The following is a 23,472-nucleotide window of genomic DNA, read 5'->3' on the forward strand; positions in this document are numbered from 1 at the left end:
TAAGCTCCGATCACTTTCCTTAGTATTTTCCCCTAATGCAAAGCACATCCCCTTGCGGAGATGTATGATGCTATGCATTAAAGGCAAGGGCCACTACCCAGACCGGTTTTGACCTTTATTGAGGTCTCATCAGTGAGAGCCAGACCCAAAAAATGCCAAAAAACTTGTCTGTTTGCTTACATGGGAAAAAGGATTAAAACCTAGCTTATAAAATTGCTTGGTATCTTTAACATAGTATACCCAAGATAAAAAACTTGCTAAATGTACAATGAATTTCAACCTCCATGGAAGTATGAAAATATTAAATAAATTTAATAAATAATTTATTACATTTGTAAGAATTATAAAAATAGCATGGTCATTTTTCTGAAAAACTATTTACGTTTTGAAAAATGCATAAATAATTTTCGGATGACTTAAGATTTCACTGTATTCTGTTATTAAGAGATCAACATAAACACTAATTTAATGTGAATATAAAACATAAGGATACTGAATACAACCAAAAACGCATGCTAGCCAATATCACAAGAGCAAGCAAGTCATTTTACACCTTATAGTGAGTAATACTATGTAATAAGTTGAAGAGTAGTGACAGGGCAGTTGTTCCATTTTGCCTCTGACTTGATGCAAGGTCCTGCTATGTGATCATAATGCAAAAATAATAATAATAATTTAATAATAATAATAACAATTTTTATTGACATTTATTTAAAAATAATATTTACCAACAAACTTGCACAAATGACATGACTTTACTTTCAGTCAAACTTTCTGATAAGTGCTATAATGGTGAATTATGCAATGTGTTAAGAAAAATGTGAGAGAAATGAATTGCCTTTTATTATTATTATCACCACCCTAAGACCCCATGGAGTCAATGAATCATCTAGGAAGTCCCTTATCTTGTTTGCTTAATTTGGATCTTAACAATGACAGAGTCTCACAAAAGTGAGAAGATAAAATAGTCTTGTTGAATAAGGATGGTATCAAATTGAGATAGAAAATTATAGGACAATTAGAATTTCTAGAGTTATATAGTAATTAAGTTTCTTGAAGAAGTTGATTAGGCTCAGAAGTCAAAAATGGATGAAGAGGGATATGATATTCTGAGATGATAAACTGATGTAATGGTGAGGTCTTGCCTTGGTAATCTACTCATTCTGAAATAAAGTGCCAATTGAGCTGGATAAAGGAACTAAAATATCATGATATTACTACTCTGCAAAGGACCTGTGAAACTGTTTTGTCCAAAGATTGCTAAGTTAGTGAAACATGGTTAACAGAAGATGATATCCTGAGAGAGGCTGAAGGGTATAGGCATCATATTTTGGAGGAGAGGACAGAGAGGAAAACAGAGTGGGATTCTTACTTATAACTTCAAACACATTGTGCTCACTCAGAATGAAGAACCAGCAGGAAAATTGTTGAAAGTTTTTTTTCACTTGGTTATACTATAAATTAAAGATACCAAAAAATTATATACTTGGTTTAATCCTTTATCCAAGTGCAAGCAAAGAAAGTTTGCATCTGAAGTATTATCAGGACTAGGACAACTCGTGGTAAAGATGGTATGACTTCACATCGCTTGCTTTAGCATCCCATAATGCAAAGCACATCTCCTTAGACATGTATAATGCTATGCATTAAGAGAAGAGGTCACTATCCAGACCGGTTTTGACCTTTATTGAGGTCTCATCAGTGGGAGCCAGATCCAGAGGTGATACCAAGGTTGAAGTAATGCAGAAGTCATATTTTCATATACAAGTTGTCAAAAGGTGTCACACCTTATTGTTACAATACTCTAGATTAGAGATAGATAGCTGTTGAAAGTTTTTCCACTTAGTTTAATCCTTTATCCAAGTGTAAGCAAACAAAGTTTGTGCCTGAAGTATTTTGAGGCACCAATTCGTGGTAAAGGTGGTATGACTTCACATCACTTGCCTTAGTATCCCATAATGCAAAGCACATCTCCTTGCGGACATGTGTAATGCTATGCATTACGGGAAGGGTCACTACCCAGACCAGTTTTGACCTTTATTGAGGTCTCATCAGTGGGAGCCAGACCCAGAGGTGATACCAAGGTTGAAGTAATCCAGAGTATTATAATAATAAGGTGTGACACCTTTTGGCAACTCCTATATGAAAATATGACTTCTGCATTACTTCCATCTTGGTATCACCTCTGGGTCTGGCTCCCATTGATGAGACCTCAATAAAGGTTGAAACTGGTCTGGGTAATGATCCTCCCCTTAATGCATAGCATTATATATGTCCACAAGGAGATGTGCTTTGCATTATGGGATACTAAGGCAACTGATGTGAAGTCATACCACGTTTACCATGAGTTGCCACAATCCGGAAAATACTTCCAGCACAAACTTTGTTTGCTTACACTTGGATAAAGGATTAAACCAGCAGGAAAATGATCACAGTAGCTTGGAGTGTACAAAGAGGGGTGGATAATAAAGAATTTTTAGTAGTAGTGTTGGCCAGAGAGCCAAAAGGATGATGACCACAAAATTTTTACATGATAACTGATAGTAAATAATTATTATGGCAAATTTTGAGTATGGCAACACAGAGTGGAAAGAGGAATTCACATTGCATAAAAAAATTGCTTTATAGGCATTCACAAGAACACATCTCAAGTAGCATGTGAGAGCAGAAGCACAAGGAACAATAGTTTTGGGTTTGGTCACAACATTAGAGGAATTGTGAACAGATATAATCTTTATGCAAAGCTGAAGAGAGTAGGCATGTGGAAGTTCCAAAGAACTGGGCTTCTTGGAGATCAAGAGGTGGTAGAGAGAATCCAGAGATGAATGACCAAGCTAGTGACAGGTCTGTGAACTTGGTATTTCTTTCGAAGTATGGCCTAGGAAATAGCCTAGGAGATCAGGGGAGAACCAGAGGTCATCCCTGGAAACAGTATAAAGAGGGTGCGAGTAGGGGAGTGAGAGGCAGGTTTTTTTCGTGCAGAGTTGTGAATGATTGGAATGCCCTGCCTGAGAGTGTGGTGTCTGCAAGGAGTTTGAGTGTGTTTAAGACACGGCATGATGAGATGTATCTGTGATAAAAAGATGAGGCTTTGACTACATGAGGTCTTGGGGTAATAATAATAATAATAATAATAATGTGAATCTATCGGGCAAATGATATATTTAGGAAGTAGTACATCAAGAACTTGAAAGTAAAGAGATAATGATACTTGGAAATTAATATTATTATTATTACCCCAAGACCTAATGGAGTGATAATGGAAGTGACAAATGGTATACACCTGGAAGTGAAAAAATAAATAGGTTTGGAGGGATAAGGGAATAAAACAGGACTACAAATGAAGAAGGGGGAGATATGAAAAAAAAAAAAAGAAGTGAAATTAGTCAGAAGAAGAGTATGAGGTTCAAACTAGGAGGTTCACAAATACAGTAAGGAAGAGGAAATTCTATAAAACTGATACAAATCAACTAGCAAAATGGGCCAAGGAAAATCACAGAGTATTCTTTTTTGTTATGAGGCCTGTAAGAGGAAGAATGGTTGAAGAAGAAAGACACATGATGAATTGAAAGGCGACTGTGCAAATGACATAGTAGAACTGTTAACGATCATTTTATCAATAGATTTCTTTCTGGTGTAACAGGTTTTATTCCTAGAGAGAGGAAATGGGTTAAAGAACTGCAAGTGAATGAATGAATGGCTGTATTTACAATACTAAGTATACTCTAGATATCAACAGAGTAATAGGACAGGATGAGATTGTGTATTAAGAGAATGTGCTAAGCTAAGGCACTTAAGGAGCCAATGACCAGGTTTATGTTTATTATTATTACAGGCAGCTCCAAGGAGTCCCTAGACTTATCAAGGGAGGCCAACATCATGTCAAGAACAACTATTCAACAATCATACAGTATCTATCATACTTCACCTTGAACTCATTTACAGTTATGGCACCCACAACAGACTCTGGCAGCTTATTCCACTCAATTACCACTCTCCAAGTAAAAAACCTAGCTATAACACCCTTGCTAACCACACTCTTACCAAGCTTCTATGGATGGCCCCTAGTCCTCTCACTACCAGTCCTATTCTCAAAAATATCTTCTGAATTAATCTTATAGAAACCCTTCAGTAATTTGAATGTCTCAATCATATCACCCCTTTTCCACCTATCAACCAATTTCTGCAGGCCACAAATCTTCAACCTGTTCTCATAAGGTTCATTCCATAGTCCTGCTATTATCTTGGTCACTCACCTCTGGATCCTCTCTAACTCCTCCCCACCAAGAAGAAACCCTGGTGCTCATATCTGGGCACAGTAGTCTAGATGGGGTCTTATCAAGGCTCGATACAGAGGAGCAATAACCTGTTTGTCTGCTCGTTAAAGTGTTTTTCAGCAACCAAGTGATTTGATGAGCTGATTTTGCAACTTTTGCAATATGTCCCCTAAACTTCAACTCTCTATCCACAAACACTCCCAAATCCCTGGCCTCATCAATCTCCTGGATTACGGTTCCATCAATGTGATATACTGCTGCTAATCTTTTCACCCCAAAATGCAAAACCTTCCATTTTTCCATATTAAATTGACATCCATTCTCCTTAGCCAAGTCATCCAAATTATCCAAATCATCCTGCAAAATTTTGACATCCTCAGCATTCACCATTGCTCTACCCAACTTTGCATCATCTGCAAACAGATGCACAATTCCTCTCAGATCCTTCCCTATATCGTTAATGAACAAATTAAACAGTAGTGGTCCAAGAACAGAACCCTGTGGCACACCACTAGTCACAGGCTGTCTTTTGAACTCTACTCCTGAATAAACTGATATCTCTCTGATATCTCTCCATCTCACCAGCCCTATATCCATTCTCATATGCTGCAGTTTACTGATTAGAATTCCATGTGGTATCCTATCAAAGGCTTTAGCAAGGTCCAGTAGAATCACTGTAAACCCGTTACCCTTATCCAGTTCAGCTGTCACTGTGTTATAGAACGTGAGCAAGTTACTGAGGCATGATCTACCCTTCACAAAACCATACTCTCCCCCCATACAGTATCCCATTTTCATCTATCCAATCTAGTATTTTCCTCTTGATTATTTTCTCCAAGACCTTGACAACAATTCCTGATATGCTGATCGGGTGGTAATTTTCAACAGCAGTCTTGGAACCTCCTTTATGCAGTGGAACTATTTTCCCCTCTTTCCACCCCCTTGGGACTAACCCAGACCCAAGACTCAACTAAAAAAAATGGTCAAAGGCACTGAGAATTCTTTAGCCGCTTCTCGTACGACATGAGCTGGTATACCATCCAATCCTGCAGATGAATTGACATTAATTCTGTATAAGCTGTTGGTTCTTCCATTTCTGCAATGTCACTACCTGGATGATATACTCTTGCAAAGTGCTCACTCAGTAATTCTACTATATCAACTGATTCGGTTACCTCCCTCCCATCGGCATTCTTTAAAATCAATCTGCCGTATACATTTTTTCCTTTACTTGCAACATATCGAAAAAACTGTTTGGGATTCTCTTTAGCCTGCATGGCTAATGTTCTTTCATAATCCACTTTTGTTTTTCTTACCACACTTGTTACTCTTTTAGCCTGGGCTTTAAACCGTTCATGTGCCTGAAGGTCACCTTTCTCCTTAAATTTCCTCCATAGTTGTTTATTTTTTGCAGCTCAAGCTTAATGGTGTTATTCATCCATTTAATCCCTACTTGATTTATTATTCGGACTGTAGGGATACAGTCAGCCATTGCCTCCTGCAAACACTTCTTAACCGCCTCCCATGCACTATCAACATCCAGCCCTTGCAGTTTTACATGCCATGGCACTGAACCAATCAAACTCCTAAGCTTGTCATACTTACCAGCCTGATAATTCCACATGTACCCTGCCTTAATTATAAATTCCACACCTTTAGCCACCCCCCAAGTCAAGACCCTATGATCACTCTTACCAACTGGTGGCAAGTGGTCATATTCATTACAGTCAAATCCTCAGATGCAATTACTAGATCAAGCACTCTCTGACCCCTAGTATTTTCCATTACATGCTGTCGCAGATAGTTATCCCTTAATAACCGCATAAAATTCCTTCCTCTCATGTGTCCTCTCCTCCTTCCAATCAATGTCACCATAGTTGAAATCTCCTATAATAATTACCCTCCTTCCACTCATTTCATCAATTTGTTTATGCATACTATCTCCACCATCGATTCCATCACCTGGTCTATAGCAGCACCCAATTGTATATATTGTTCTGCTAGCCTCAATCTCACACCAAATAGCCTCAAATGTGCTCTTTTCTCTATCCTGCAATTCAACTTCTATTCTCCTTGGCTGCAGCTCATCAGCTATCATCAATAATACTCCTTCCCCACATTTTATTCTCCCTGTCACTTCTGAACACACTATACCACTCACATTCAATCCCACTAGCTATATCATCTTCAGTCAGCCATGTTTCACTAATGCCAATAACCTGTGGTCTGGAAGTGCCAACCAAGGCCAAAAATTCTTCCTTCTTGTTCCTAATACTCCTAACATTAGTATACATGAATTGTGGAAGCCCGTCAGTCCCATCCCTACCTTGATGCCTTATACTAACTATCCCATTCTGATTTGTTGTCCTTCTTACTCACTCGGGCATATTATACTCATTCATACACTCAATTGCCTCTCTAAGCTCTGAATATCTACTTCCTCTCCCCCCCTTAATAAATCTAGTTTCCCTGATTCTGCACATCCACTTCATTCAACAACACTTTTTCAAGTCTCCTTACACCGAATCCATTCAAATGCAAACCATCCATCTTATATAGATCCTTTCGCCCATCGAACTCGCTCCACACGTCCACAAATTCCACACCACTCATCCTGCATAACCCACGCATAAAGTCATTAGCAATTATGGCCCTCCTTCTAAACTCTTCACTGTCATACCGTGGCAAAAGACTAATCATTCTAACTCTCTCACTCTTTTCTTTTGCTACCTCAAACAATTCATTCAGGTCTTCTATCATTTCCATTTGATCTCCTTTCAAATCATTCGTACCTGCCACCACTATCATTTCTTTCACCCTTTGCTTTTGCAACCTAATAGACTCACTTACGTCCTTAATGGTCGCATCAGGTTGGTACGATTTTGTCAAATTTTCAACTATCACACCTCGTACTAACGAATCTCCATACAGCACTCGCTTCTTCATTTTGTTTATGTTCACAATCATACTCTTATTTTTCTTATCATACTTTTTTTTATTGGCTGGTACACTTGATAGACATTTGTGCATACGCTCCAGCTGCCGCTTTGCCCTATGTATCACTCTGCTGAACCATGCGATCTGACTTTCATGTTTAATGAAAGTCTTGCAGCTAGTTGAATTTCTTATTAGCAAAAACAGGGTAACAAGTAATTTCATAAAGATGGTGTTCAAATAAAAGCATCCAAGTACAGACCAGTTTCATTTCTTTTAACACAGTCAAGGTTTCAGAAAACTGGTAAGGAGACTGTTACAGATAAAACAAAGAGAACTTTAGAAAGGATATAAAGGCAGAAAATTTGGATTGTAACTATGATGGCATATTGAGCAGGTATACTCTATGGAGTAGAGTGGATAGAAGAATATAACTCGTTGAGAGGAACTTACAAAAGAGATCAGTGATGAGAGGAAGATTTTACAAAGGGAAAATCTCTGCTAGAACAGAGTGAAAGGACATGAGCAAGGGTGCTGGAGGCGAACAAGATGGTTGGAAGCAAAAGAGAGAGAGAAATAGGTTTTCTGCATGAAGAGCAAAGAATTTTAAAGTGATTGGCATGCTCATGAACAATATAAAGTGCAGGCAAGAAGGGTGACCAGCATGATAAGGAAGGCTAAATCAGATTATCAGGGGAAAATTAACTAATCAGCTCAAAGTAAATCCAAATGAGTTTTTTCACTACTATGTAGTAAGTAAAGGAAAGAGTGAATGTGGAAGGATAACTTTACTCCAATGGCAGGAAAATGATAAAGGCAGAAGAAAGAGTTAAGCTACTAGGCGATCATTTTCATCCAGGTGCAGACTTTGTAGTTACTGATGTGACAGAGAGTGATATGAGAATTTATATAGATGAACTGGAGGCTTAGCATATGGAAAAATATCAATATAAATAAATACAGCAGTGGGACTGGACAACATGTCATCCAGTGTGCTACAACAATGTGCAAGAGAACTGACAGAGCATCTTACTAAGTTGTTTAATCTATGCCTCGGCTTTGCCAAGATTCCAAGGGAGTGGAAAAAGGATAAAATAGTTCCATTACATAAAGGTGGTTCCAAGACAGAAGTACAAAATTATAGACCAATTATCTCAGGAGTGGTGGTTCAAGTATTTGAAAGGTTGGTTAAAGATAAAATTTAAGAATGGGTGAACAGGAATATGATACTCTACTGTGGGCAGTGCAGCTTTGTAAAAGATACCACCTTAGCATCTTTATTCACATTTTATAATAAAGTGACAGCAAAATTGGATAAAGGAAATGAATATGTTATGATACTGCTGGACTTTGTAAAGGCATTTGGCAGAATACCACATGGAAAACTATTACATAAGTTGGAGCAAATGAAAATGGATATGAAGTTCATAGCATGGATGGGGGACAGACAGAAGACATCAGAGAGTAGTACATAATGTAGTGGAATCAAGGAGAATGAGGGCAACTAGAGAAGTGCATCAGGGCTCTGTACTAAGGACACTGCTCTCCAATTTGCATATTACCGATATAGATAATGATTTAAGGGGAATATCTAGATGCAAAACTGGGGAGGACAACATTTGATAAGGCACTGCAGATGTCCTGTAGGGTGATTTAAATAAATTGGTACTATAGGCAAAGGAAAATGGTTGTCAACTTAATGTTGCAAAATGTAAGGTAATGCACTTTGGGATGAAAAGATTATCGTATTGATAATCAGATGACCAAACTGGTGACATATCTGTGGCATGCTCTCTATGGGGATAAATGGAAGGCATGTGGGTTTGCAGAATTTAGTTAACAGACAGAAGAGAGGTGACATGATAGAAACTTATAAGTTACTAAAGGGATTCTATAAAATTGACCCAAAATAAATTTATCAATACAAGACAAGTAGGGTGAGAACCATGAGGTTACCCCTGGAAGTTGTATAAGAGTGTGGTTAGTAAGGTGCAGGGACTAAATTTTTTGCTTCGAAAATGGTAAATGTACGATAGGTATTTTGTGAATAGTGGTTAGTGCTTATCTCCATGAGTCTTTTGACTCTTGGAAGCACCCATATCACAATAACAGTAACAATAACAATTTAGGTCACATGTGATAACAGAAGTAATAAATATATATATATATATAAATACAAGGCGGGTTCCAGAAGATCTGATAAACACCTAGAATAAAAATTAATTAATTTTATATCTTATTATATATCCTAAAAGAAAAAACATTTTTATAGGAAAAAAAAATGTTTAAATATGAAAAAAAAAAAAAAACATTTTTGTTCTAGGTGTTCATCAGAACTTTCCAGACTCCCCCCCCCCCACTTCCCAGTATATATACACTGCTTGGAAAGAAGTCAAGAGACACCAACATAGGCAAGATGCATCATGCCATGTAACAATTCACATGTTTGTAGCCAATATAAATTGAAAGAATATGATGCTCCCAAGTCATAATGTAACTGTGCCTGGTTGAAATGGCTGTGAGAAGGGAAATGGAGTTTGAAATAGGCATTTTTTTAGTATCCCATGTTTCAGGCCTATCTGTTTGGCAAATTGTTGACAAATTAGACCATCCAAGTCAACAATCATGATACCATATTGAGATAAAAGCACAGGAAGTCAACTGCAAGTGCTACCTTTGATGACTGCAACGGATGACCCACCACAGTCATCAAACATGACCGTAGGGTGCTACAAAGGATAATATGTAAAAACTGCCATTCTTCAGCTAACACATTGAATGTGGAGTTCCTGGCATCAAATGAAACACGAATCTGTACAAAAACATTCAGAACCTAGAGGCTCACAACATGGGTTTCCATAGTAGGACCTGCAATATGCAAGCCCCCCCCATTACCTGAACTAACATGCAGCATCATCTTCAGCAGTGCAAAGAGTGTGTGATGGAGCAATGATGTGTTATGGAGCAATGAATCACGCTACATCCTACCAAGCAGATGGATGGCTGTGGGTGTGGTGGAAAGCTGGTGAACATCTCTTAACAGAGTGCATAACCCCAACTATGAAATTTGAAGGTGGCAGTGTGATGGTATGATCCTATTTTCCTGATTTGGTCTCGGACCGCTGTTTGTAATGCCATGAACACTGAACTCAGAGAGGTATCTGAAAAAAAAGTATACCCATAGAATTTCTGTGGTCATCGCAGCAAAAGAAGGTCCTACATCTTATTAAGGTGTTGCCATGCCTGTTTGTTCCTCACACCCTGGTGTCTATTGACTACTTTCCAAGGAGTGTATGTTTAATTCTAAAACAGGGAATGCCCTAGTAGTTATTTTATCATAATATACTCTCATTTTCCTGTACAAAGGACAACATTTAAGAGTGACTTCTTAGTGGCATGATCAAATCTTTAGTCCATCTGAAAAACAATAATAATAATAAAAAACTCATTATGGTAACCCTTTTAAAGAATGTCTTGTCCAGCTGACCTGTGCTAACAACATTTACGAGGCATTAGAAACAGTATCATTCTGCATGTGTTTCTTTAATAAAAACAATTTTTTCTTTTTTTATTTTCCTTGCAAATAGTAGTCATCGCTAATCTGGCATCCAAATCAAATATACTTCAGTCTTCATTAAAGTAATTTACAATTTGATAATAAAAAAAAGCAAATTGCAGTAAACACAACATTAAACCCACTTATATTATTAATATTACCTTCATGAAGCTCAAAGACTTGCCGGCCTGGTTGGCTGAGCGATTAGCGTATCTGCTCTCCAAACCAAAAGGCTGCGGCTTCGAATCCCGGCGTGGGCATGGATGTTGTGATTGTCTGTGAAAGTATTAGTGGTGGTAGTCGGCGGTAAATCGCATTGGTGTTAGCTGATGAAGGTTGGTGGAGTAGCGAGACGAGGAGTTATAGAGTAGATGCCCTTCCTCGATGAGCCCTTTGGACTCCCTGGAGGTGTGATATAATAATAATAATAATAATGACTTATTGCAGGAGGCCTATACTAATCATTATTTGCACAATAGCTGTCATCTCACCTTAAATGTATTCATTAACAAAACAATCATGCCCACTAATAGCAATTTATTTCACTCTCTCTCCAAGCAAAAAATCGAGTCCTAATGCCTTTGTTTTAAACACATTCTTACACAACATCTGGAGGGGGGGGGGGATTGATCCTGGTTTCCTGTCACATATTGGAACATTTCTTCAGCATCTACTCCTTAAAATCCCCTGTAACTTTTATATTTCTATTATATTTCTCCTCTGTGTATAAAATAAACTTTGTAACCCACAAACTTTCAGACTATGCTGATAAGGAACATTCCACAAATCGTCATTTTGGTCACTTGCCTCTACTGACTCATCTCCAACACCTTCCATCTCCAAGAAAAAATATGCCCATATCAAAGTCTTGCAAAGAGGAATAATAACCTCCTTATCTCTACTTCTCAGTGTGTGTGTGTGTGTGTTCTTCCACATCCAAGTGATCCTTTGAACTATTTTACCTACTTTTGCAATATGAAATCCAAAATTCAAAATCCAAAATGAAATCAAAATCCAAGACTTTCATGTTTAATGAAAGTCTTGCAGCTAGTTGAATTTCTTATTAGCAAAAACAGGGTAACAAGTAATTTCATAAAGATGGTGTTCAAATAAAAGCATCCAAGTACAGACCACTATCATCCCTTTTAGGGCCACTACCCACTTTCAGCTTTCAGAAAGATCTTGTCGAAGAGATTCAAACCCAAGAAGATGTTAAGCAGAATGCAGAACGATACTGACTTGATGGGTGAAGCATAAATGCTTTTCATATTCCCCTCCATCCTGAAAAGGAAAGTTCTTTGGGTGGAGAATTATTGAGCTTTAAGCTTTCCCTGAAAGGGCAGTGAGATTAACTGTGTTCAGCTGAGCATATAGAATTGATTTGGGTCTCTTGTATTTGCAGAAATCTGCTTCATTATAATCTGAAGCTTGCTTGATCAGTGGGTTCTGATGATTAATTGTCTTGATGAAGAACTTTTCAGCTAGGTCGTGAAGGAGGGATGTGATGTAGGGAATGTTGACTTCTCTGTGAATTTGGGAGTTTCTGATAAACCACGGGGCATCCAAACTCATTCTCAGACATTTGTTCTGTATTCTCTGCAGCTTTTGAATATTTGTGTTCGAGGTATGACTCCATGCAGGAGATGCGTAAGTGATGACTGGGCGTATTACCATCTTGTATATGAGTAGTTTGTTCTGAGTATCGAATTTACTTTTTCTGTTGATCATGGGGTAGAGCTGTGCTATTACTTTGGATATCTTTGAACTTATGTGTTCTATATGATTGGTGAATTGTAGTTTTTTATTGAGAATTATGCCGAGATATTTAACTGTATTCTGCCATGGGATTTTAACTCCTAGTAAATGTATATCTTCCTTGATTTGAAGCTTTTTTCTAGTGAACAGTATGGCTGAACTCTTCTGTGGGTTGGCTTGGATTCTCCAGTCCATCAACCATTTCTCTAGTGTGTGAATACTGTTTTGGAGTCTTTTGATAGCTAGTTTGGGGCCGAGAGATCTTGCTAATAATGCAGTGATTGCTGAGCTTGGGTTTTGAGGGATATCAGCAATATAGATAGAAAACAGCAAGGGGGCCAAGAGTGAGCCCTGTGACACTCCTGCCAGAACCTTGTGTCTGGTTGACACAGTTTCATTTATTTTGACTTGCATATATCTGTCTCTGAGGTAAGAGTGAACTGGCATATTTGAATGTGATGAGCTTGTAGAGAAGACCCTGATGCCACACCTTATCAAAAGCCTTTGCAGCATCTAAAAAGACTGCAGCTGTATGAAGGTTCCAGTTGAAGCCTTCGGAGATGTATTCGATCAGCCTGTGGATCTGCTGAATGGTGGAGTGGTTTTTTCTAAATCCAAATTGCTCATTTGGGATTATACCTAGTTTATCCGTTTGTGATTGAAGTCGTGTGAGGATTACTTTTTCTGAGATCTTTCCAAGGTTAGACAGAAGACTGATAGGTCTGTAGCTTTCAGGGAGTTGGGTGTTTTTTTCAAATCTTTTCGATGGGCGTGGTATCTGCTATCTTCCACATTAAGGGGAAATACTTGAGTCTGAGGATGGCATTGATTATGTTGACTAGATGTACAATGGCTTTTCTGGGGAGTAGTTTGATTATTTTGTTTGTAATTCCATCTGAACCTTTGAGCTTTATTGTTGTTCAGGTGGGTTATAATATTTATAACTTCTGTTGGAGAAGTGGGTGTGAGAGGCTCAAGGTCATCTTTTTGTTGTGTTATGGCTTGCCTGACTCGGCGGTGAATATTGTAGATGAGATTGATGTTCAAATTTTCATAAGAGGGGTTGCAGTGAGTTTCCAAGCTGTCCGCCAGAGCCTCTGCCTTTTCCTTGTCAGTATGGGCTATTCCCTTAATGATCTGAATTGGGGATAAAAGTTGCCTTTTAGTGCAGAAGGCTCTCAGAAACTTCTAAATGGAGTTATCTTCTGGGTTTAATTTTGTTAGCTTAGATTCCCATTCTTGGTTTCAATGTTTTTGGAGGGCTTCTCGGACTTGTCTGTTTAATTTATTCAAATTTGTTTTATCTTGACAGGCTCGTGTTATGATACCTCTTTCTGGTTTTGTTTTTCAGTCTGATTAAATCCATGATTTCCTTGGGTAAGGTTGTTTGCAGCCAATTCTATCTCCTCTTTAGTGTGAATAGCAGGGACTGGGCCAATGTGATCAGGTAGGATCTGGAGAGTTTGTCCCAAGATATAAAAGAGTGGGAGGGGAGAATTGTTCTTGTGTACCGAGTTGAAGCAGAATAGGGTTGTGACCGGAAGAAAGTTCATTTATTGTTTCCAGCTGATATTGGTATCTGATCTTTTTGAGGATGACTATGCCAAGTCATCTTCTTCCAGTATATACTTCCAGCTAAGCTGTGATGGGTGGGCTCCGTGGGTTCGGTTACAACAGAATGTTGCGTTGAGTAATGGTTTAGCGTTCGACCTTTGTCGTTGATTGTGGAGCTACGCCAGGCTGTATGTTTGGCGTTAAAGTCACTAGCCATGATGATGGATTCTGTGAAGCCGAGAATGGTGTCCAAGTCAGATACCAGTAATGGAATGCTGGGTGAATTATATGCAGCATAGATGTTAATGCTGCCAGCATTGTTGGTATGAACATCAATGCCTGTTATCTCTAGGTTCTTGGTTTGTGGATTGGTCAGAACATTGTGGCTTAGGTAGTTTTTAATGTATATGGCTGTTCCTCCTCCGCTGCTAGTGAGTCTATCTGTTTTGTACATAATATAGTTCCGTAATTTGGGGTTATTAGCTGGCCTGAGATGTGTTTCATTTACCAATATTATGTCAGGATTGTGTCTGTGAGTGAACTCTTGTAGTTCTAAGATTTTGTTATTCAGTCCATTGGCGTTCTATGCAGTGATCATGAGAGAATTAGGATGGAATTTTCTTTTATTCATTATTGAGGGCTGTCAGAATTGAGTGGGTACCTTGTAGGAATCTTTTTGTAGAGGATGGCGAAGGATTTGTCATACTGAATTCTTGTAACATGGTAGCTAGTGAGGCAGTTAATACTGATGTTAGATTTGAGCTTATTTGACCATGATATGAAGCAGCCTTTGTTCGTGCTGCCTCTGCATAAGTTTTGGGAATTTGTTTCTTTTCCTGAGTTGTCAAGCTGGAGATAATTTGGACCGGGGTGCAACTTGCACGGCTGTCTTGAGCATCACTGAAATGTATTGGAAGGGTAGTTTTTGCTGACCCTCAGTTATTTGGATGTGTAATGCATCCCTTGTAGTTGGCGGGGCGAGGTCCTCCACAGTTGGCGCATTTAGCTGGTGTGGATCTTGCTTTGTACACATGATGGTCTGGTGGCCCTCGCCGCATTTTAAACACCTATAATTTGCCTTGCAAAGTTTTTGGGCATGGCCAAACCTTTGGCACCTATGGCATTGCCCAGCTGACGACTTTTTCCTTAGTAGTTCCATAGAAATTCTGAGGTCACAGATCGTTGTCAGTTCATATATCTCTTTCTATGCCTTATCAATTTCTACGAGTACCAGTGGCATTGGCCGTTTATCTGCCCTGAGCATCCTGCTCACTTTCACTGGTGTTAGGCTCTGACTCATAAGGTCATTTGTGATTTCTTCACAAGTGACACCTTCGGTTACCCCCATGAAGTACTACTTTGAGATTCTTTTCACTGGGTAAAGCAAAAGTGTGATATGGAAGACTTTTGATATCCATTCATCTTGTCAGCTGTCTGTAGTCAGTGACTGAGGCTGGCTGGAATTTAACTCCTTCATCTTGGTTTTTAGCCCAGGAATATGAGACTTTATGTTCCCTAAGGGCTGCTTTGGCAGTGGTCCATTTGTCCTTGTCCCTTAGTATAACAGGTGGAACATTTTCGGTGTTCCTCGGGACATCTGATGTTGGTATGTCTTCATCCATCTGGTCTTCTATCATTCTTCTTCTTTTGTTTGAGTGCTCTTCCTGAGAGTTGTTTTGACAGGGGGATTTTGGTGACAGAGCAGCAATGAGTTCATCTTGTGAAATCTCATTCTCCTCCTCCCCTCCATCCTGATCATTAGAGTGAATGTATTGTTTTATAAATCCTGGCCAGTCAGATTCTAGCTTGCCTATTATGAGTTTCAGTACCTCTAGGGACTGCTCCTTATTAAGGATCTGGATCTGGTCTTTGATGTTTTCCATGTCAAAGTGGTGATTTCCTGCCAGCAGAAATTGGTTGATAGCAGTATATATAATCCTGCAGGGCTAGGGGCTTGCCAGCAAGGTATCCTTAAGTATATGATCCTGCAGGGCTTGAAGCCTGCCAGCAAGTGTCCTGTAGACTGAGTTGGTCTACTTCCAAATTAAGTCTTGTTGCAGCCTACTAATTGGAGAAAAGGAGTATCAATATCTCACTTGGCCACAGTTTAGAAACCTGCCCCCCCTATAAAACCTTAAATCCACCACTGGTCCTCATTGCGGGTGGGGCCTGCCGGCCATTTGAACTCTTGCACATTTTGTGCAGAGGGGGAGTAAAATAACAAGTCTGTTCTCATCAAAATTGCGATCAATCTTCTTTGGCCACCTCCATAAGGGGTAAGTTTGTCCATTCAAAAGTCATATCTTTTCCATATACAAGTAATAAAAAGGTGTGTCACTTTATTATTAAAATATTCTGGATTAGAGACAGTATGTTGAAGGTTTTTTTTTTTAACTTGTTTACAAAGTAAATTATATTGACAAGAAATTACATTCTTGTTTAATTCTTTACCCAAATGTAAAGAATTAAACTAGGTGGTGGCCTGTCCCATAATGTTTTTTGATGTGAAGTCAACAGCTTCTATATACAAATAGTCTAGTCATGAAGATACTTATTATTTTGTTGACCCCTATGGAGTCACAAGATTTATTGTGGGAGGTTCAATGCTAGTCAATACATCGTACCACTCCTTATACTCATCTGTCATTTACACTTTCACCATCCTCTAAGGCAATGCATTCCATGCTCCAACTGCTCTCCATGAAAAAAACTGACTTCTTACCCTTTTACTCGCTGCTTCCTTTTGCAACTTCCAGGGTACTGCACATGCAAATTTTGCTTATACCTAGGATTAAACAATATAATTTTGTGTCAAATATAATTCAACAATATTTTCGTCTATGCTTGTCAGCCTATGTAAATCATACTGCACATTTCTACACTTATTTTATTAACTATTCCCTCCCCCCATTAATCTAAATTTTGTATTATCTGCAAATAACTAGATATTCCCTCTCATATCATTCCCTCTACCATTAATTTACAAATTAAATAGCAACAGCCCAAATTCAAGCTCTGAGATACACAGATCACTTGCCTTCTCTTAGACTCTACTCCATCATATACTATTCTTTAATGTCTGTCGATCAGCCACCTTCTTATCCATGTTCATATCAATCATATCAATTAACTTCATATCAATCATAATAATCAACTTCATATCAATCATAATAATCAACTTCATATCAATCCCCGTCAAATGCCTTTGCAAAGTTCTAGCAATATCTGGTGTAGCCATGTCCTTTAACCAACTTTTAACTATCACTTTATTACAAAAAGTAAATAAATTCCTAAGGCAAGGGAGGACCTGTGCTTCACAAAATTATGCTGCTTCAACAGAGTATTATACCTATTCACCATTCTGAATTCTGATTCCTGAACTGTGCCTTTAACCAACTTTTCCATGACCTCCTGAGATATAATTGGTCTACAATTAGCTAATTCTATCTTATTATTATTATTATTCCTGATACCTCCAAGGAGTCCGAAGACTCATCGTGGGAGGACACCTACAACTGTCTCAACCACTACACCGAAGCTCTACTATGAATCATCTCCATCAACGCCATCTACCGCCCACCTCCACTACCACCACAACTAGTATTTTTTGTCTGTAAATTGCATGTGTTCTTAAGGGCCGATTTGTCTGTATGTAGGATGAAAAACCTGAGTTTCCGGGAGAAAAAACCCTGCTACCTCCGTATGAGATCGGCTAACTCACCTTCGATTGAAATTGTCTAGATAAAGGGACAGATCTTGGAGCTTCCTTGATGAAAATTAATTATTTTTCCCTCTTTCCATCCCCTCTGGACACCCCCCCTTCCAGAGTTGAAGAATGTCAATTCTTTTGTACTCTTTTATAACACAACCAATATCCAATCCAATCTCATGGCAGTATTCACATTGAGTTTGTTAATATCCTAAGCACCTCTACTTCATCTACCTCTATTCTTCCATTAGTCCTTGTTGCATCTATCACTGTATTATCTCTGCCTGGATGATACAATCTTGCAAAGTGATAACTAAGTAAAATCAAGTCTTTAGTAGCATTCGCAATATATTAAAAAATAAGAAGTGAATCTATTGCTTACGATTTTTTCTGTCAATAGTCTCCTCTTTCCCTCCCAGGTCAATCTTTGGTCAAACAGGATGTTCTGTTGATAAAACTACAGGAACACCAATTTTATGTCATCTATAATAAACCTGAGAAGTCTGGTCTAGCATGTATTTGAGATTGACCAGATAATCTTCTGGTCTAAGACTCATCTACTTGCACTGCTTCAAATTTGAGTGTTTGTTCAAAGAGTGTTGAAGCACTACTACACTGCCCAAAATTAAACCATAATAATTGCCTCTGTCTAAAATTTGTTAGAGTTATTCTTCTTAGCTGAAAACAGTATCTTTTTTAATCACATTTCACAAACTACTATACAGAACTGTATCGTATCTTTTAAAAATCCATTTTTGTTTTTCTGCCTTGCTTGAAGTGTTTACTCACTGAAGATAGTTGTTAGATTCAGACAGAGGCGTAGCTAGGGGAGGGCAGAGGAGGCGGTCCACCCCAGGAGGCACTTTGAATCTTTTTGAACTTTTGCAGTTAATTCTAAAATACAGTCTCGAGAACTCAGTTCCAAATATTGTATTCTACTGCAAATTTTCCTCACAATTGCTGTAAGTGTTGCTAGTTGCGAGAGGTATTTTTCTAAATAAAATCAATTAACCAAAGAATTAACCAAAATTAACAGAATTTTGGTATGTATTGAAAGGAGCAGAAAACTCAGGGACTGCCAGGGTGGCAAAAGCTCTAGCTACACCACTGGATTCAGATCAAAATATCTGATTTCAAAAATTGTTATTAAACTTCCTGTGTCTACAAGTTTCCATTTCGGTCATATAAAAACTAATTCTGTAAAAAACTAGCGAACAGTAATAATAATAATACTTGTGACTCCATTTTTAATGCATAACTGCATTTGAATTCTGTTATGAAATATTCAATATTAAATTTATCTTATATAATTGGCTTTGAAAATTATTTTGGTATTCATATACTTGACAAAGGGATTTATTTCTACAAAGTGTTTTTACTCGCCAAGAATTAATACATTTATATAAAATGCCATTATCATTATGCCCAGTAGTAGGCCTATTGTCCTGTTACATCTCAAGTGTCAACTCTTGGTAATCTTCCTATCAGTCTCCTTTCTCCCTGGGATGTATTATTATTATTTCATGACACCTCCAAGGAGTCCAAAGACTCATCGAGGGAGGGGGGGGGGGGCACCTATTCAACAACTGTCTATTTCCACCACTTAATCCACCAACTACACCGAACCACCGCTTCCATCATTATTTACTTCAATGCTATTTGCTGCCCACCACCACCATCACTAGTAATTTTTGTCTGTAAATTGAGTGTTCTGAATGCTGATTTTATTTCTATGCAGGATGAAAAACCTGGTTTCTGGGAGGAAAACCCTGCTACCTCCATATGAGATCAGCTAACTCACTTTCAATTGAAAAATTCCTACATAAAGATTCCTCTTGTCATCACAATGAAAATCGAACTTGGGCCTTTTCCAGTCGAAGGATGTGACTTGCTGTCGTTCTTCCAACTGCGCTACAGAGGTGCTAACATTTTATCAAGGAAAGTGATCAGATATCCTGGTCTTGTCCATTCTGTAACCATTTTTATCTGTATTGCTGCATCTATTGTATTATAGGTATCATATTTAATTTATTCATTACATCTATATTTTTTATTTGGCCCAGTAATGTATGTCTTACAGTTATCTCATAAATTTCATTTCAACTAATGTTCCCTTCAGCTGAAATGAAAGGAAAATTCAATTAACTTACCTATTCTCATATGTAAGTAAATTGAATAGGTTAGTACTGAATAGATAAGAATAGGCAAGTAAGTAAATTGAATAAGTAAGTTGAATGTACTTCACTAATACTTACCAATGGAAGCCAAATATACTTTGCCAATACCTATGGGAGTTGAATGTATTTCACTCTCATAAGTAAGTATTGGTCTTGTTAACGCTAATATTGTATGTTTTAATTCTGCTATCCCTCTATACTTTTGTTGGATTAAAAACTTGATTAATTATTCTAAGTAGTCTGCTGTACTTTTGAATTTTATTGTTAATGTAAATTTCTTCTTTGTAAGTCAGACTAACCAAGATAGTTTAACCTCCCTACCAGCCAAGGTGGATGAAATAGTGATGAGACCAAATTGCACTTCTTATCCATGTTATTCAATGGGTGTTACAGAATCATATCCAGATTTAGCTGGTTGTCTATAGACATCATGGCCGGTTTGGGGTTAAAGCATTTTACATGCTCCAGAACTGCATTAATCCATATTTTATTTTGAATTAGTTCCTTTTAAACATTATTTAACATTAAACAATTTTACAAGTGATATTTCCATATTAAATTTTTCAGTAATAAGGTTTAATGGTACACAAAATACTGCAATTCATCTTCATTATGGCTAGGAGAACCTGATCATCTACATATAACAGTGTGTCAAGATGGCTCCACTTCATAACAGAATATTTCCATGAACTGTCTGCATCCAATGTTTGGTGATGGTGTTGATATATATATATATATCAAATTGGAAACAAACCAACAGGTCATTGCATTTGACAAGGCTCTCCTTTATCACCATTATATACACACACACACACACACACACACACACACACACACTGGTCCAGTTATGTATGTCTTGCAGTTCTCTCATAAATTTCATTTTGACAATGTTCCCTTCAGCTGAAATGAATTTACTTATCTATTCTCACAGGCAAAGCAAATTGTTTGCTTTGCCTGTGAGTAAAAGGTAAGTAAGTAAATTGTTTCTAAAAGTTTATTCTGTTCACACAGTCAGAAGCTTTCCTATAGCTTATAAATGCTACATATGTTGGTTTATAGAATTCTTTGTGCTTTTCAATTAGCAATTTCAAGGAAAAGTAGCAGCAAGGAAATTTCATGCCAGTTAGGAGACTGCCTGATTAAACAAGGTTTTCATCACAGAATTAGGGAAAAAAGTAAAAAGTCAGCTACTGGAACAAACTCCACAAATACCAAATCACCAATGTTCCCATTAATTTTTTTGCTGTGAGCGTGAGCAGAAATTTGCATGTGTGCAAAATTTGCCTTCTTTTGAAAAGTATGTGCGCACCCATACGAGTCACCATACTGATCATTTAAGCAAAAAAGTTAAAAGATTTTAGTTCACTCTTTACCTTCTGGTGTCAATGGGACGTCAGCCAGGTCACCCCCCCAACTCCCCACCATGTTCCCACACACGGCAGTAGCCTAGTTTGAGATTTCTCAGTTTACTGAGAAATCTCAAACTAGGCTACTCAAACAACAAACAAACAACCTATGAGATTTCCCAGTAAACAGTTGGAAATCACGAATTCACAAGCCTTGGGCAGGACTCGATCCGGGGACTTTGCGCATGCGAGGCCAACACGATACCGACTGTACTAGATAGGATTCTAAGTGTGTGTATTATTACCATCACCAAGTAAGTTGTGTGACATCGATATTAAATACATATAAAATATTTATTTTATATGTATTTAATATTGATCTGATTTTATAGGTTAATGTTTAGGTGGAACTTCTTTAATTAATCAATTTTAATTTCATCTTGAAAATCTAGTGTGAGCATATTTTTTGCTTTGTGTGCTAGTTGTAAAACGTGTGCATGCACACATGCGCACAGCTTAGAGGGAACATTGCAAATCACCATCAGAAAATTCAATATTGGCACCAACAACAGCATAAGAAGCATCAACAGAAAGGAAGTGAAATTGTCAGAACTAGAGAAGTACCAAGCTGACATAATTGTTGTTATCATTATCGTACCCATAAACCAATATTGCACAAGCAATGTTAAGATGGTTATTAATTCTGGAGCTGAAATTTTTAGGACAACTCAATGAGGGATATTGAGATTAGAATACTTGACAGTATCCATGCCATTAAGATCCTTCTGATACCAAAATTAATGCACTTCCTTCATTGTTTGCCCTTCATGTTTTAGTAGAGGTAATTTGCTTTGGTTGTCTATACAAAAGTTAGAGGAGGAGAAGAATGATAACAGGTGGTCAGCTCTATCTCTGGGGGATGATATGATACCACCATCTATATGCAACAGAAGTGGAATGATGGAGGGACTGAATATGCAGCAATAGTCCTGGAGAAGAGCAAAAGTGTTTGAATGTGGTCTGAACTTGAAGTAGATTTGAGTTAATTATTTCTTTCAGAGTCAGATATGATATACAGATGTTTTGCAGCTATTGAAAGATGCTGATGCAAGCACAAAAGCTTGCATCAGCATCTTTTTTTTTTTTTTTTTTTTTTTTTTTTTTTTTTTTTTTTTTTCCTTGAGTCATTTGTGATGTGCTGAATTTTTTTCTTGGAAAACTGTTTTGACACAATTTTTTTGAAAACAAAGCTGGAATAATTATCTGAAATATTTACTGGAATAATGAATGAATGCCTTCATTCCATCAGTTCAATTACTTGCTTAGCATAGGTGTTTGAGAAACCACTGAAAAGAGAAGTAGCAAACACAAGGTCATCTCACTGGACATCAAAATAGCAGACTGTCAGTAATGAGACTGAAAGTAGATTCAGGTTTGAGCTTGTCAGTATAATGTTCCAATGTTATTTTCTTCAAACATTATTTGGACTGGGATACCTTGTTTGCAATCATTGCTTTGTGACAGAATATAATTGCTGTGTAAGGACTGGTACCATAAAACTGTCATAATGAAGATGTACTGTACAGCACATCAATGTAGGACAAATGCTACTCATAATTTCATGGACTACCAGCAGGCTTAAGAAAGTACTTGTCAGAATAAAATCAGTTCTTTACAGGTTGATCTTAAAAGAATGGAAATATAAAACACGGAATACATAAACCTGCTAATACCTTTTATTCTCCAAAAGTGTATGCAAGGTCACCAGCTCTAATTAACTTTGTGAAGACTGACAGGAAACCACTCTGCACCTTGAGCTGTCGCTGAAAGCTGGCCTAAGAATGTTTGCTGTACCCTCCTCTTATGATATCAGTGATTTTTACTGATATCATAAGAGGAGAGTACAGCAAACAACCACTGCTACCTTTAGTCACTAACACTTTGAATGTTATTATTCTTTGAAATAGCATGAGTTTTACAGTTGATTACAATTACAGGGATAAATATACTCAAGTTAATTGGAGAAAAATTATTATTATTATTATTATTATTCAGGCCTCCATGGAGTCAAAAGATTCATCGAGGGAGGTCCATCCTAGGAAACACAAAGTCTATCATACCACTCCTTAAATGCATTGACCGTTCTTGCTCTCACCACTCCATC

At 37.7% G+C, this 23,472-nt stretch overlaps 1 protein-coding gene across 5 annotated transcripts in view; it reads right to left on the minus strand.

Annotated features, from left to right (window-relative positions):
• Positions 1–23,472, minus strand: part of LOC150108301 (sodium- and chloride-dependent GABA transporter 1-like) — a 213,845-nt gene that overhangs the window by 133,639 nt on the left and 56,734 nt on the right. The window contains exon 1 of one of the 5 annotated variants that reach the window (XM_090390690.1): positions 494–556. The exons of the other annotated variants lie outside the window; for them this stretch is intronic. The gene's annotated coding sequence lies outside the window, so the exon portion shown is untranslated. Of the gene's footprint in view, positions 1–493; positions 557–23,472 lie in introns of those variants that run through there. 5 annotated transcript variants of the gene reach the window in all.

Source organism: Typopeltis vanoorti, chromosome 3 (assembly GCF_054136105.1).
Source record: "Typopeltis vanoorti isolate ZY-2024b chromosome 3, IOZ_Tvanoo_1.0, whole genome shotgun sequence".
Taxonomy (NCBI): Eukaryota; Metazoa; Arthropoda; class Arachnida; order Uropygi; family Thelyphonidae; genus Typopeltis; species Typopeltis vanoorti.